General features: G+C 43.3%; 1 long non-coding RNA gene across 1 annotated transcript; it reads left to right on the forward strand.

Annotated features, from left to right (window-relative positions):
• Nucleotides 1-7,931: 7,931 nt before the first annotated feature.
• On the forward strand, nucleotides 7,932-15,233 carry LOC134484164 (uncharacterized). The gene is made up of 4 exons (XR_015646981.1): nucleotides 7,932-8,123; nucleotides 10,845-10,965; nucleotides 11,410-11,464; nucleotides 14,687-15,233. It is a non-coding gene; the product is annotated as an uncharacterized LOC134484164 (long non-coding RNA).
• The last annotated feature ends 1,790 nt before the right edge of the window (nucleotides 15,234-17,023 follow it).

A 17,023-nucleotide genomic window follows, 5' to 3' on the forward strand; every position in this document is an offset into this window, starting at 1 on the left:
CCTGATTACAGGTGGTTGTGAGCCACCATGTGGTTGCTGGAAATTGAACTCAGGCCCTCTGGAAGAGCAGTCAGTGCTCTTAACTGCTGAGCCATCTCTCCAGCCCTTATATTTATTTACTTATGTAGAACTACATTTATTTATTATTAATTTTGTGTGGGAAAGGGCATGCCACTGTGTGTGTGTGTGTGTGTGTGTGTGTGTGTGTGTGTGTGTGTGTGTCTAAGTCAGGGGATCACTTGAGGGAGCTGACTCTTTCCTTCTACTATGTGGGTCCCCAGGATCAAACTCAGATTCTCAGCATGGCAACAGTTTACCTTTGCCCACCGAGCCATCTCACCAGTCATGTTATTTGGTGGGTTTTTGTTGTTACTGTTATATTTGCTTTTTTGTTGAGACAGAGTCTTTGGATTCCAAACTGGCTTGGTATGTAACCCAGTTCGGTTTGAACTTTGAAATCCTCCTGCCTCAGGGCTGGAGGGGTGGCTTAGTGATTAAGAGCACATACTGTTCCTGCAGAAGACTCAAAATTGATTCCCAGAGCACCTTTCAGGAAGTTCTGAGCCACCTGTAACTGCAGCTCCAGGGGATCGGCTGCCTCTGGGCTCTGCACACACCTGCTCTCTCATGCACACGTACCTCCCCCTCTCCCCCCCACATATATTTACACATAACTAAAAGTAATGAAAATAAATCTTTAAAATAATCTGCCTCAGTCTCTAAAATGCTGGGAGCTGTCTCAGATAGCCCTCTTTCAAGAATGTTCCATCTGTTTGCCATTTTCAGGAAGAAATATGTCCTGATAACACTCACACTAAGTATATCCTTTTCTTTTATGGTGCTGAGGATTAAACCTATGGTCTTAAGCACTCTACCACTTAGCTACAACCCACCGTAGTATTATTTTAAGATAGGCTTTTTCTGGGGTTGGGGATTTAGCTCAGTGGTAGAGCGCTTGCCTAGGAAGCGCAAGGCCCTGGGTTCGGTCCCCAGCTCCGAAAAAAAAGAACCAAAAAAAAAAAAATAGGCTTTTTCTGTGTTCCATGTCTGGAGCTCAGGTGATAAAGCGATTTCTCCTTAGTCACGTGAATAACTGTGACTACAGGCACAGAATGGGCTTAGGAAATACCACCTCATTGTTAGTTTTTCTGTTGCTCAGAACTAGATAGTCTGAGCAGTTCACAAATGTAATTTGGTGATTTCCAATTCTTCTCTTTTATAAATTGTTCATGCATATTTACATGCATATTGCACAAGAAGTTTTCTGTGTTTTCATAAACCTAGAACCGGATGTACTGCTTGCTAATACTGCTTTATCCTGGGCTGGGAATGGGGCTCTGTGGTAGAAAGCTTGCCTACCATGTGATGCTCTAGCTAGATCTTCAACCCCACAAGGTAATAATAGTGATTCTTTATTCCCTAGAACATAGTGTAATTTCCCTGATGCTCAATGTTTGTAAGCATTACCCTAAGTGGAAACATTGAGTCCATATCAGCCCTGATTATGCACACTTGCACACTCAACACTCAGAAGGTTAAAACAGGGGGATTGTAGGTTAAAGACCAGCCAGCTTGGGCTACAAGAGCAACAAGACCCTGTCTCAGAAAATAAATATGGGATTGGAGAGATGGCTCAGTGTCTGAGATTGCTTGCTGCTCTTGCAGAGGACCTGGCTTTGGTTCCCCAAATCCACACCATAACTCACAAGGGTCTGGAACTCCAGTCCCAGAGATTCTAATATCCTTTTCCAACATTCACGGGCATGGCACATGTGTGGTGCGCATACATACATACATACATACATACATACATACATACATACTGGCAAAACACTCATATGCACATAATAAGATTTTTAAAATGTTTTATTTAAATGGATGTATGTGTCTGTGAATGTGTGCCACATGTGTGCACCCACAGAGACCAGACAAGAGTGTTCTATCTCTGGAATTGGAGTTAGAGATGGTTGTGAACTACCATACTGGGAATTAAACTTGGGTCCTTTGGAAGAGCACCAGTGCTCTTGACCACTAAGCCATCTCTCTAACCCCTATGAAATAATTTACTTTTTTCTTTTTTAATATTTTTATTTTATGTATATATACTGTGTGCATACAAGCTGCATTGAGTTATGTAGCCAGTCTTTGCCTACTTTGTGGGTTCTTCTCTCTCCCACCCTTTTTCTTCCACCTTTTCAAGCCCCTAACACTGTATAGGAGAAAAAAAATAGAGGAGAAAGGAAAGAGATCCCTGAAAGGGGGCAACATTGTTGAGTTCCTTTAGGCAAGTTTGATGTAATTTCTTGTTGTTTTTTCTTTGCTCGTGACTACTTAACAAACCCCCACTGAAACAATCATCTACAACCAGCAACAACCAAGCAACAACCCACTCTGCCTTTTGGAGCCCTAGCATTTACCTTCTGAAAAGTCCCCAGAATTCCAAACATCACACAATTGCAAAAACTATCTGCAGCTGGCAAACTCGTGCTCCTGCTAGAGCATGAGGCAAATCATAGCCAGCTGCTGTGTACAATCTGAAGCAGCTGCATATCTCACACCTGGGGGATTAAAATGAAAACATATTCTTATAATAGTTATGTATTTCTCAAAGAAACAAAATCTCCAGAATTCTTACTACAGGATTCTCTGGAACTGGATTTACAGATGGTTGTAAGCTACTATGTTGTTGATAGGAATTGAACCCAAGCCCTCTGCAAGAATGGTAAGTCCTCTTAATTGTTGAGCCATCTCTCCGGACCCAAGAAATAAATCTTTAAATAAAAGAAAATGATTGTTTAATGTTTTCCTAAACAGTGATTTAAGCATTAAAAAATTTTGATCCAGCAAGACTTGTTTTCTAACAATCATTGATAGTTCCACAACTCTTTGTCTTGTGCAGCCTGAGGCACAGAAAAAACTCTATTGAGATTGTATATTGCATTTGCTCCTGCTCTATGGAAACCACCTCCAGCCATTAACTCTATTTACATCGAGCCACTGCAGTGTTCAGTCTTCATGTGACTATACACAAGGGCCTGCTTCCTGCCAGTCTAGAGCACTGTACTGACTAGATTTATTTGTCAATTTGACATAAGCTATAGTCATCTGAGAAGACAGAACCTCAATTAAGAAAACGCCTCCATAAAACGGGGCTGTAGGCCAACTTATAAAACATTTTCTTGATTGGTGACTGATGTGGGAGGCCCCACACCATTGTGGGTGGTGCCACCCCTGAGCTGGTGATTCTGGATCCAAATACTAACAAAGGGTAGAACCTGTAGAGACCATATCCAGAGGTTAGACAAGGCCCCAGGTTGAGGGATGGGCCCCCTACCCTTCTCAAAAATTTAACCCAGAATTGCTCCTGTCTAAAGGAAATACAGGAACAAAGAGTGGAGCAGAGACTGAAGGAAAGGCCATCCAGAGACTGCCCCACCTGGGGATCCATTCCATATGCAGCCACCAAACCCAGTCACTATTGCTGATGCCAAGAAGTGCTTGCTGACCAGATAGCCAGGTATTGGTGTTTCCTGAGAGGCTCTGCCAGAGCATGACAAATACAGATGAGGATGCTTGCATCGGACTGAGCATGGGGACCCCAATAGAGGAGTTAGAGAAAGGACTGAAGGAGCTGAAGGGATTTGCAACCCCATAGGAAGAACAACAAGATCAACCAATCAGACACCCCCCCACCTGAGCTCCTAGCGACTAAACCACCAACCAAAGAATACACATGGAGAGACCCATGGCTCCAGCTCCATATGTAGCAGAGGATAGCCTTACCTGACATCATTGGGAGGGGAGGCCCTTGGTCCTGTGAAGGTTTGATGCCCTAGCATAGGGGAATGCTAGGGTGGTAAGAGGCAGGAGTGGGTGGGTGGGAGAGCACCCTCATAGAAGCAGGGGAGGGGTTTTCGAAGGGGAAACCAGGAAGGAAGATAACATTTGAAATGTAAATAAAATAACCAAAAAAAAAAAAAAAAAAAAGCAGGCAGGAGGCGGAGGGCCGGGGGAGATGGCTTAGTGGTTAAAAACATTGACTGCTCTTTCAGAGGTGTCCTGAGTTCAATTTCCAGCAAGCACATGGTGGCTCACGATCATTTGTAACAAAATCCAGTGCTCTCTTCTGCTGTGTCAAAAGACAGTGATAGTGTACTCATATACATAAAATAAATCTTCGGGGGGGGGGCAAATTTGAAGCAAGCTTTATTAAATACTAAATACTGAGCAAGAGATGGATGTTGGTCAGGGCCATTCGAGAATTTCCCAGCTGAATGGATGGGAGACACATGTTACAGATATTTATAAAGACAAACCCATAAGCCACCAAACTTTCCCAAGATGCTCTGTTATTTCCCAAGAACTACAACTCCCATCATTCCAAGAGGTTACCTGGTCCTTAGGTGGGTGGTGCTGACAGGTTAATTTGTGGCATTACATACAACATTACAATTTGAAGGACATGGTGCAAAAGATTACGTGAGGCTGAGTTCAATAAGCCAGGCAGGAGAAAACAAAATAAAATGAAACAAGCAATGACCTAATATGAAAATATGTCTAACTAATCAAAATATAGTATGTAAACAATGGAAATATTTTGTTTTCCATGGAACAGAAGATTATTGAAGTGTCTTAAGAGAATGAGAAGTATTTTCTTTTCATAGCAATGTTTAGAATTCTACCAAGAATGCATTGGGACTTAAATGGGAGACATTAACTTATCACTTAAGATTTTCCTGGAGGCTTGGTAGCAGGCATTAAGCAACAGCTGATGACACATTTAAATAAATAAATCTTAAAAAAAGAAAAGTAACACTTCTGAGCTGGTGATTCTGAGTGTATAAGATAATAGTCTGAGCAAGCCATGAGGAGCAAGTCAGTAAGCAGCACTCCTCCATGGCCCCCTGCATCAGCTCCTGCCTCCCAGTTCCTGCCCTGCTTAAGTTCCTGTCCTGAAGTCCTTCTGTAATAGACTATGATGTGGGTGTGTAAGCCACATAAGCCCTTTCCTTCCCAACCTGCTTTTGGTCATGGTGTCTCATCACAGCAAGAGTAACTTCAAGACGATATTTGTCTCGTGCCATTTTTCCTTCTCAATCATATGTACTAGGTATAACTATCTTTCTCCTGTTAGAAATGTTCACCCAACTCATCTTTTTGTTTGTTTCTTCTGGTGCTTTGGATGGAACCCAAGCAAATTCTCTATCATTGAGCTTCATCCTGTCCTCTGCCCTCAACTTATCACTGTTTGTATTTATCTTCAGCCATAAAGTTTGCACCTTTTTTGGAGACAGGGTTTCTCTATGTAGCCCTAGCTGTCCTGGAATTCATTCTGCAGACTTTGAACTCAGAGATCCACCTGCCTCTCTGCCTCCAGAGTGCTGGGATAATGATGTATGCTACCACTGCCTGGCAAATTTTGTACTTTTATATGTTAGTTCTCTCAACTCTCCTTTTGAGGCTCTTGGGTTCCTTATTATTGACTGCACTCTGATTATTAAAAGAATCGTTTATGTTTTGTCTCAACATTGAATTTTTTTAAAAAAAGATTTATTTATTATGTATAAGTACACTGTAGCTGTCTTCACATACACCAGAAGAGGGCATCAGATCCCATTACAGATGGTTGTGAGCCACCATGTAGTTGCTGGGAATTGAACTGAGGACCTCTGGAAGAGCAGTCAGTGCTCTTAACCGCTGAGCCATCTCTCCAGCCCCTTAACATTGAACCTTAAAAGTTCAAAGCCGGTACAAAACCTTTTTATTGCAATAATCCAAAACTCACCTGAGGGGTGCTGGAAGGACAAAGCAACACTTTCTGTCACTAAATCATTACACAGAAGAGCAAAGGGTAAAAATGATTTGAGATGGGAACTAGCAGAAACAGCAGCAGAGACACTCAGGCACCAAACCTCAGGAAATACTGAAGCCACAGAGACCATCGATGGCTTCTGAGAGAGCACTTGAGGCTTTATCATGATGGCTGGGCTTTCATTGAGTTAGTACAACTACAAACACCACCTTGAATGTTATTTATTTACTTATTTATTTATTTATTTATTTATTTATTTATTTATTTATTATAAGTAGACTGTAGCTATCTTCAGACACATCAGAAGAGGGCATCAGATCTCATTACAGATGGTTGTGAGCCACCACGTGGTCGCTGGGATTTGAATTTAGGATCTCTGGGGAGCAGTCTGTGCTCTTAACCACTGAACCATCTCTCCAGTCCGTTGAATGTAAATTTTAAAGTTTTTAAACTTTGCTGTGTATATGGGCATTTTGCCTGCATATATGTTTGTGTACCATGTGCATGTAGTGCTAGCGGGACAGAAGGTTTTGAATCCCCTGGGACTATAGTTAGAGACAATTGTGATTGTGAGAATGGAAACTGAGCCCTACATCCAGTACTTTTAACCACTGAGGCCAAAATTTCTTTTAAAAACGGGGTGGGGTGGGCTGGAGAGATGGCTCATCCGTTAAGAGCACTGACTGCTCTTCTAGAGGTCCTGAATTCAATTCCCAACAACTACATGGTGGCTCACGATCATATGCAATAGGATCCAATGCCCTCTTCTGGTGTGTCTGAAGACAGCAACAGTGTACTCATATAAATAAAAATAAATCTTTTTTTTTTTTAAAGAATTTGGAGAGGTTGGGGATTTAGCTCAGTGGTAGAGCGCTTGCCTAGCAAGCACAAGGCCCTGGGTTCGGTCCCCAGCTCCGAAAAAAAAAAAAGAATTTGGAATTTTTATTACTGTGTTGAGAGATGTGAGTGTGAACATATGTGGAGTCCAGAGAACAACTTTTGGTAATCTGTTTGCTCCTTTCAGTATGATTCCCAGGGTAGAACCTAGCTGGTAAGCATTTGTAACTGTTGAGCCACTTGCCAGCCAGCCCTCAGTTCAAGTTCTTAAAATTTAGAAAACGGATATCGGATAGCTGTGAAATTGCAAATCCATTAGAAAAACATCAGGATGCAAAAAAAACAAATTAAGCCAGGTCACGAAGAAGACTTCAAAGTTCCCTGGTGACAGATAGCACTAATGTCCATCACCACAGTAAAATGATGTACTACAAATGGCAGAGCATTATCAGAGTATGGTGGCTTATGGCTATAATCCCAATAGTTGGGAAGGTAAATCAGTATTGCTGTCAGCTCCATAGAGACTTCCCGACCAGCTTGGAATATAGAGTGAGAACCTGCACTAACCAACAAATCGAAGGTTTCATGAAGGAGGTGATGAATCTTGTAGAAGCAAAGACTCTCCTCCTTCCCACTTGAGTTCGGGTTTTTAATTTAACCAACAGGCATCTATTGCTTTGGACATTAATTCAGCCCTTCACAGCATTTCAAATTCACTATGGCTCTGCAGCGCTGAATACGTGATAAAACTTCATCCGGAAGAGAAATACAGTAAGCATTCTTGCAAACACCATCCCCATTTTCTATTCTAAAATTACCCGTCATAAGTGCTGTTGGCGATATACTTAATTGAAAACGAAGATCTAAAAACTTGAAAAATCAAAAGAAAATGTGTAACTTAAGGCTTATGGAACATAGTTTTAAGGGAAGCAAAAAAAAAAAAAAAAAAAAGAGAGAGACATGGAGGCGTCCCAAACCGAGTAGCGTGATAGAACACGCTCAGCAGGGCGGATGTTTGCCCAAGGTTGGAGTGCATAGCAGGAAAAGCAGCGCACGCATTCATGCGCACGCGTCTGGAGGTTCTGGATTCCTCCATGGCGGATGAACGAGCAGGGAAGTAAAACAGGCCACTCCTCGTTCATTTTAGACGTTCCACGTGGAGGAAGAGCGTGGCGTGCGGTGGAGCGAGACCGTAGCCTAATGGCTCGGCTAGTAAAGTCGTGAGTGCGTCAGCTCCGCCCTCAAACTGACGGATCTGGACCCACCCCCTTTTCCCAGCCTCATCACTTCCTGTTTGCCTAGCGCACGCTTTAAGGGTTTGTTTCAAGCCGGAAGGAGTCAATTATCTTTCCGCGCTGATCACCCTAGCGTAGCGCACTACGCAGGCTCCGTAGCTCTTCGAGAAGCGGCGGACGGTTAGGGAGGAGCTGGTTTCCACCTACACTCCCACGGTGGAGGCGGCGACACTACCGAGGTGGGGAAAGAGGAGGGGCAGCGGCATAATACAGGAAGTGAACTCAGCGGCGGAATCGAATCTAGTCGTACTTCCGTTGCCTACTGCGCACGCGCGCGCCGAGGCGCGGACGCCTCGGGCGCCCGCGACTGCCCCGGCTGAGTGCCTGTATGCCCCGCCCTTATTACAAGGATGGGGGCGGAGGGGACACGTCTGGTTCCTGAACAACTATGCACTTTTATTTCAAAATTGCCAATCAAAATTGTCTATTCCAGGACCTAATACTCCTATGTCTTAGGCGTGGCTTTTTGTTCAGTGAATTTTTTCTGTTCAAAACAGGAAAAGCCTTTTCCTCATTGATAGCATCTGCTGCCTATAAAATATATTACAATAATTTTATGTGTGGTTGTACTCCGGTGGAATGATTGATCTGTCTCTGCAGCAGTAACACATTTTACATTATGATTTTAGGTCTGGTGAGATAAGTCAAGCCAGTAAAGATGTTTGCTGCCTAGCCTGACAGCCGAGTTCGATCTAGAGTCTCCTCGGACCCTAATGGAAGTCCTCGGACCTCCACCTGGGCTGTGACAACGCCCGCTCCCCACCCACACACTGTATAAAATAAATGTAATTTTAAAAATTAAATAAGCAATTGAATAATCTAAAAAAGATGCCCTAAAATGTTGTATGTCAGGACTGGAGATATAGCTCAGCGGTTAAAAGAATTTACTGCACTTTCAGAGGACCAGAATCCGGCTTTTAACAGTTCCAGAGGAGTCCGACGCCTCTGGCTTCGGTGCCCACTCGCACACGTGTATACCCAGACAATACGCATATACTCATAATTAAAAGTAATAAAAAATAAATCATAAAACTTTATTAAACTGGACAGTGGTGGCGCATGCCTTTAATCCCAGTACTCAGGAGGCAGAGGCAGGTGAATGTCTGTGGGCTCAAAGCTAGTCTGGTCTACAGAACAAGTTCCAGGGCAGCCAGGACTACATGCAGAAACCCTGTCTTAACACCCTCCACCCCCTAAAAAGTACTATTATTTATGAGTATTTTTGTCTTCATTCATGAGTGTGTAGTGCACCGTGTGTGTGTGTGTGTGTGTGTGTGTGTGTGTGTGTGTGTGTGTGTGTGTGTGTGTGTGTGTAGTATTGCCTGCTGAGGGCAGAAAATGGCGTTGGATCGCCTGGAACTGGAGTTAAAGAATACCCCCAGGGTCCTTTGAAAGAGCAGCCAGGTGCTCTTAACTGCTGAGTCACAGGACTACATAGAGAGGCCCTGTCTCAAAAAACAACAAAACAAAAAACAAAACCCCAAAAGCCAATTAAATGAGCAAACGATGATAGCCCTCCACTTGCTTTTATTATTTTTAAGTCTGTGTGTGTGTGTGTGTGTGTATGTGTGTGTGTGTGTGTGTGTGTGTGTGTGTGTGTGTGTATACTTATGAGTGATGGTGCCCAGAGTAGCCAAAGACATTGAATCCCTCTGGGGTTTGAACTATTTATGAACCACCTTAAGACTACTGCACAAGGGGTACTGCTCTTAACTGCTGAGCCATCTCTCCAGTCCCTGAACAAGCTCTTTTAAAACCTTACTGAAATTTAGGGGCTGGGAGTGAGATGGCTTAGCAGATAAAGGTGCCCTGCTGACAAGCCCTGTGACTTGAGGTCAATGTCCAAGACTCACATGATGGAAGGAGAGAACAGGCTCTTCCACATGAACCACAGTGTGCATATGTGGACATGTTCACTCACGTGCATAAAAGAAAACAAATATTTTTCAAAATTTACTGAAGTTTTGATGGAGATCACATGGAATGGAATGAAAAATTTGGAGGCATTGACATCTCCATAATGGAGTTGTCCCAACCAAGGAGAATATTGTCTATTTTCTAATTGTTCATATCCTTTGGATATTTTAGCAAAATGCTAGATTTACTCACACATATCTTTTTGTTTTGTTTTTGTTTGTTTGCTTGTTTTAAATTTTTTTGAGACAGGGCTTCTCTGTGTAACAGAGTCCTGGCAGTCCTGGACTCACTCTATAGACCAGACTTGTCTCAAACTCACAGAGATCCATCTGCCTCTCCCTTCCAAGTGCTGAGATTGAAGACATGTGCCACATATCTTTTTTTTCTTTTTTTTTTTTTTTGGTTCTTTTTTCCGGAGCTGGGGACCGAACCCAGGGCCTTGTGCTTGCTAGGCAAGCGCTCTACCACTGAGCTAAATCCCCAACCCCTGTGTGCCACATATCTTATTCCATGTGAATGTATGCCTGAATAGTTTATATCTATCGCATATGTATGGTAGATAAGGAATAATTGTGCATGTTTGTCTTTAATTTTGTCATTTTATTCTCTTACACATCCCAAGTTATGTTATCAATATCCTGTCAGTAATGTTCTGTCTTTTCCATTACTAATATGTATATCTCATTTGCTAAGTGTCAGAGAGCAATACTGCAGAGCTGAACTGGGTGGTAGCAGTCCTGGACTGTTCTAAACATGAACATGAATTTAAATCCAATAAAATTGTATCCTCTGAATTTCAGCCCAGTTGCTTCAATAACCCACAATTCTCACTCCCTCCCTTTTGAGACTGCCTTGCTGTGTAGCTCTGAGTAGCTCCAATTTTACAACACTGACTCAGTCTCCTGGGTGTTCAAATTACAGATGTGAGTGAATACACTTGTCTTTCTTGATTTTATGCATGTTAAAACTTTCCCTATCTGTAGGAGGACCAGCAGTCTCAGTTAACCTGGACCCCTGAGATCTCGCGGACACTGGATCACCAACCAGGCAGCAGACACCAGCTGAGATGAGGCCTCCAACACATATACAGCAGAGGACTCCCAGGTCTGGGTTCAGTCAGGGAAGATGCATCTAACCCTCAAGAGACTGGAGGCCCCAGGGAGTTTAGAACACTGGTAGGATGGGTGGGGTGGGGACATCCTCGTGGAGACTGGGGAAGGGGATGTGGAACAGTCAGAGGGTGGACCAGGAGGGGGATAAAATCTGGAGTGTAAAAAAAAGATAATAAAATTAAAAAAAAAAACTTTCCCTATTTATGTCACTACAAGATATCACAAAGTTCTGATGTTTTAGTACGGTTTCTTTTTAAGTGCTAGGTGGTGGAAACTGGAGCCCTGGATATACAGACAAGAGTCCTATGAGCTATATAAGCCTAGCCCACTGTTTCATTAAATATGATGGTTCTGCTAGTTCTTTGCTTCGTATGCTACAACATTTCCTTTTCTACATTTACTAAGGGTTTTTGTTTTGTTTTGTTTTTGGAGATAGGATGTCTCGTGTGACAAACCTGACTGTCTGGGAACTCTCTAAACTGGTTATTCTGGTGAGTTTAAAAGACCACAATGCTTAGAGAAATGCAAAAGTGGAGGCCCACCTTGTGAGGTTTCGGAAGGGAATGTGCACTCTAGAGGTCATTCTTGTTGTATTCTGGTAAAGAATCGGACTGTTTTCTACCTCCATCCTGAGAAGCAGAGTAAGGCTGAATTTAAAAGTAATGGACTAATTTGGAGGAGGGAATGTCAAGACAGGAGGCTGTCCCGTTAGGTGTCACTGCCTTTGTTCAGACCTACAGTAAAACAACAAAGGGAATAGAATATGAAAAACATAGTTTGGCAAGGGTCAAGAGGTTTTTTTTTTTTTTTTTTTTTTTGGTTTTTTTTTCCGGAGCTGGGGACCGAACCCAGGGCCTTTCGCTTCCTAGGCAAGCGCTCAACCACTGAGCTAAATCCCCAACCCCTGGGTCAGAGGTTTTAAGATTTGTAAATAAGTCTGACTCTGAAACAGCAGTTGTAATTATAAGACTAAGCGCCATTACATAGGACCCTTCTTTACTGCACAATAAAGAAGTTTCTCCGAGGGCCTACCCATCAAAGGCTCCATCTTGTGAAAATACAAATGAATTGAAAGGAGAGAACCTAACTTAACCAAAAAACAGGGGTTCCCTGCTCTAAACTCACCATCTAGCCACAGAGCCCACTACAATTTTTTGTTTATGAAGGCTGACTAAAACCCAAAGAGACTGAGCTGACTTAAAAACAGAACTGGCAGCGTTACCCATGTGTTCTTGGTTTTACAGGCATGTAAGATTCAAGAATATGAAGGGGGGGGGGCTGGAGAGATGGCTGAGTGGTTAAGAGCACTGACTGCCCTTCCAGAGGTCCTGAGTTCAATTCCTACCAACCACACGGTGGCTCACAACCATCTGTAATGGGATCTGATGCCCTCTTCTGGTGTGTCTGAAAACAGCTACAGTGTACTTAATATAATAAATAAATCTTAAAAAAAAAAAGAATATGAAGGGGTAGGGCAGTATCATAAAATCTTCCAAGACCCAATGAGGCCAAGACATGTGTAGCAGAACTTGACAGTTTGGACTACCCAAGATTTCTCCCCCCCCCCTTTTTTTTTCGGAGCTGGGGACCGAACCCAGGGCCTTGTGCTTCCTAGGCAAGCGCTCTACCACTGAGCTAAATCCCCAATGGTTCCATCATGAACCTCATGTGCCTGACAAGGATTTGAGGTTTGACCTGTGGGTTTTGGTCTCGTTCTGGCCAGATCTTTTGTTTCTGTAAACCCATTCTTCCCTTTGCAAATGGGAATATTTATCTTCACAAAGTGTATAATTTATGTTTTAATTTTACATTGGCTTACAGAAAACAGTACCTTAGGTCCCAGATGAGACTGTTTAATGACTATGGAGACTTTTAGAGATGGACTAGATGCATTTTGTATTGAGACGAAAGTGTTATGATTTATAATGATGTGGTCTGGCTGAGTGTGTAGTTAACAACGGGTGGAGTTGTGAAGATTAATCTTATTAACTTGATTGAATAATTTGTAATCACCATGGAAACACACCTCTCTGGGTTTGCACGTGAGCATAGTTTCAGAAAGTATGAGACCAAGGCCAGAACAAATACCTTGCAGGTTGAAATAAGGCCAAAACGGAGAACCTATCTCACAGGATGAGAGTTCTGTTTATATCAAAGCAGTTTGCTTGGTGCTAAAATCCAGCTAAGAGATAAGTCTGTTTGTCCTGTGTGAAGTCCCTGCTAATTAAGGCCTCTATTTGAAATCAAGAGTAAATTCCTGGTGTGAGGCCTTAAAACCCCCATTCGCCCTTGTGCGTCTTTGCCTTTGTTAGGGCCTTTAACTCCCATTCACTTGGTGCATATCCTTGTCTTTGTTCCTCACCTTTTCATAGTATCCTTTTAACAATGAATAATCACCAACTCTCTCTCCCACTGCAAAGGCCTTAGCGCCTTATCTCCCCTGGGGGCGGGGGCTTCAAGAAGCCAGTGGGGGCTGCTCTTAGAGGAGACCGGGACAGCCAGCTGGCCAGCCGGCCAGCCTGCAGTGCACTTGAGTACAGCTTGCTTTAATTTGGACAATGGCGGACTCAGTCCCTTTTTTCTTTCTTCTTGAATCTCAGGATTAACAAAAGATTTAAGCAGAGAAAACCCACTCTGAACAGGAGTGTTACAATCTCACGGGCTGTGGTTCTAGCTGAATAACAGAAAGCAAATGACCTGAGGTGCCTGGAGAGATAGCTCAGCAATAAACGGTGCCTGCTGCTCTTGTTAAAGCATCGAGATTCAGTTCCCAGAACCCATAGGAGAGCTCACAACTCAGCTCCAGGGGACCTGACATCTTATTTTGACATCTGTGGTTTCCTGTATACACGTAATGCACATATATGCACTCAGGCACTGAGACATACACAAAAATGACTGACTCACTAAATTTTAGTGTGGACTTTATATCTACATGAAAACACTCATTTTGTGTTAGTTATGTTAGAGATTGACTCAGAGCCTCATCTATACTAGGTCTGAACTCTACCTCCTTACCATTTTTTTCTTTTCTTTTTTTCAGAGCTGGGGACCAAACCCAGGGCCTTTTGCTTGATCCTTACCATTTTTTAAATGACTTTTTAAACAAGATTTATTATGTATACAGTGTTCTGCCTGCATGTATGCCTGAAGGCCAGAAGAGGGCACCACATCTCATTATAGATGGCTATGAGCCACCATGTGGGTGCTAGGAATTGACCTCTGGAAGAGCAGCCAGTGCTCTTAACCTCTGAACCATCTCTCCAGACCCCACTAACCATGTTTCATAGGAGTCTTCCCACTTTTAGGTAGCAGAACTTTTTTTTTTTTTTTCGGAGCTGGGGACCGAACCCAGGGTCTTGCGCATAGGCAAGCGCTCTACCGCTGAGCTAAATCCCCAACCAGAAATTTTTAAAAAATAATATTTATTCTATGTGCATTGGCATTTTGCCTGCATGTATGTCTGTGTGAGGATGCTAAGTTTTCTGGAACTGGAGTTGCAGAAAGTTGTAAGCTGCCATGTGGGTGCTGGGAATTGAACCCGGATCCTCTGGAAGAGCAGCCAGTGCTCTTGCTGGCTGAGCCATCTCTCCAGCCCTGGGAGCAGGAAATTTTAATAATTAGCATACAAAATTAGGAGTTTCATCATGGCATTTTCATACATATTTTTATTTGACCCTTCCCTTTTCCCTGTCTTGAAAAACCAAAATCAGGGCTGAAGAGATGGCTCAGTGATCTTCCAGAAGTCCGGAGTTCGGCCTGGAGAGATGGCTCAGAGGTTAAGAGCACCGACTACTCTTCCAGAGGTTCTGAGTTCAATCCCCAGCAACCACGTGGTGGCTCACAGTCGTCTGTAGCAGAATCCGATGCCCTCTTCTGGTGTGTCTGAAGACAGCTACAGTGTGCTCAGAAGTCCGGAGTTCAATTTCCAGCAACCATATGGGCTCACTACCATCTATAAAAGGGATCTGGGGGTTGGGATTTAGCTCAGTGGTAGAGCGCTTGCCTAGCATGCGCAAGGCCCTGAGTTCGGTCCCCAGCTCCGAAAAAAAAAAGAAAAAAAAAAGTAAATCATTAGTGTTTTGGGGTTGGGGATTTAGCTCAGTGGTAGAGCGCTTGCCTAGGAAGCGCAAGGCCCTGGGTTCGGTCCCCAGCTCTGAAAAAAAGAACAAAAAAAAAAAAAAAAAAAAAAAGGGATCTGATGCCCTCTTCTGGCTTGCAGGTGTACATGCAGACTCCTAAATAAAAAAGTAGAAAGAGGCCATGAGAAGAAATTTTTGTGTGTGTGTGATAGGGTCTCTCCGTAGCCCTGGCTGTTCTGAAGCTGAAACTGTTCAGGATGGACTTAAACTCAGACGGACTTAATCACATAGTGGCTCACAACTATCTGTAAAAGGATCTGGCACCCCCTTCTGGTGTGTCTGAAGACAGCTACAGTACTTATATACCTAAAGTAAAATAAAAAAAAAAACTTTATTAAAAAAAAAAAGAACCAAAATCATACCAAACCTACCTCCCTTTTTTTGAGACCCCCCCCCCAAGCCTCCTCAGTGCTAAGGATATAATTATTCTAAACAAGCAGCTAGGGTATCTGCTATCTTCTGCTTTTATCTTCAGCAATATTCGATTACTGTCAAGAATTGATTTATTGAAAGTTGGCAAAATATATACTCAGATCAAGATTTTTGCAGAAGCCAATTACATGTATCTAACTGGGTACCACGTGCACACCTGGTGCCTACAGAAGCCAGGTAAAGGTGCTGGATTCCCTAAAACTGGAGTTACAGTTGTAAGCAGCCATGTGATCTAGGAACTGAACCCAGGTCCTCTGGAAGAGCATCCAGTGTTCTTAACCATGGATCCCTCTTTCCAGCCACACAAACTAGTTTTTTTTTTAAAAAAGATACACACACACACACACACACACACACACACATACATACATACATACATACATACATACACACACTGAGCTGTCTTCAGACACAAGAGAAGAGGGCATCAGATTCCATTACAGATGGCTGTGAGCCACCATGTGGTCACTGGGAATTGAACTCAGGACCTCTGGAAGAGCAGTTAGTGTTCTTAACCACTGAGCCATTTCTCTAGCCCCAGAAACTAGTTTTCAATAAACCAATCTCATGATCGTCTTTTTTCTTTTAAAGTGATTTTTATTTTATGTGCATTGATCTGTTTTGTCTACATGTATGTCTGTGTGAGGGTGTTTGGTCCCCTGGAACAATTACAGTTGTGAGCTGCCATATGGTTGCTGGGATTTGAACTCTGGTCCACTGGAAGAGCAGCCAATGTACTTAATTGCTAAACCACCTCTCCAGGTGGTTTTTCCTTTAGACAGGGTTTGACTTCAGGCTGGTCTTGAATTCAGTCTTTCAGTGTCAATGTTCTGAGTGTTAGCATTGGGGACATGGAACCTGAAGAGGCCACCTCCTGTAGCCACACAGGAACCTCAGTGGAGCACGAGAAATAATCCAGCCTACAAAACTTTCAACCCAAGTTATCCTGTCTACAAGAAATGCAGGCACAGGAGATGGAGTATAGCCTGAGGGAAAGGCCAACCAATAACCAGCCCAAGTTGAGAATCATCCCATCGGCAAGCAGCAATCCCTGACATTACTGATGCTCTGCTATGCTTGCAGACAGGAGCATGTTGTTCTCTGAGAGGCTCCACCCAGCAGCTGACTCAGATAGACACCCACAGCCTTGGACTTGGAGCTTGAGGACTCTTATGGAAGAATAGGAGGAAAGACTGCAAGCCCAAAGGTGATAAGAACTCCACAGGAAGTTCAACAGAGCCAACTATCTGGACCCTTGGGTTCTCAAGAGTCTGAACCAACCAAAGAACATACTGGAGTTGGGGTTATTCCCAAAAGTGTTGCCTGTATGTGGGACATGTTCTTCTAGCTGGGCTGCCTTGTATGGCCTCAGTGGGAGAAGTGCCTAGCCTCACAGAGACTTAAAGTGCCAGGGCAGGGGGATACCCAGGGAGACACCACCTGCTCAGTGAAGGAGCAAAGGGGATAGGGGAAGGA

Source organism: Rattus norvegicus, chromosome X (genome assembly GCF_021556685.1).
Source record: "Rattus norvegicus strain SHRSP/BbbUtx chromosome X, alternate assembly SHRSP_T2T, whole genome shotgun sequence".
Lineage (NCBI taxonomy): Eukaryota > Metazoa > Chordata > Mammalia > Rodentia > Muridae > Rattus > Rattus norvegicus.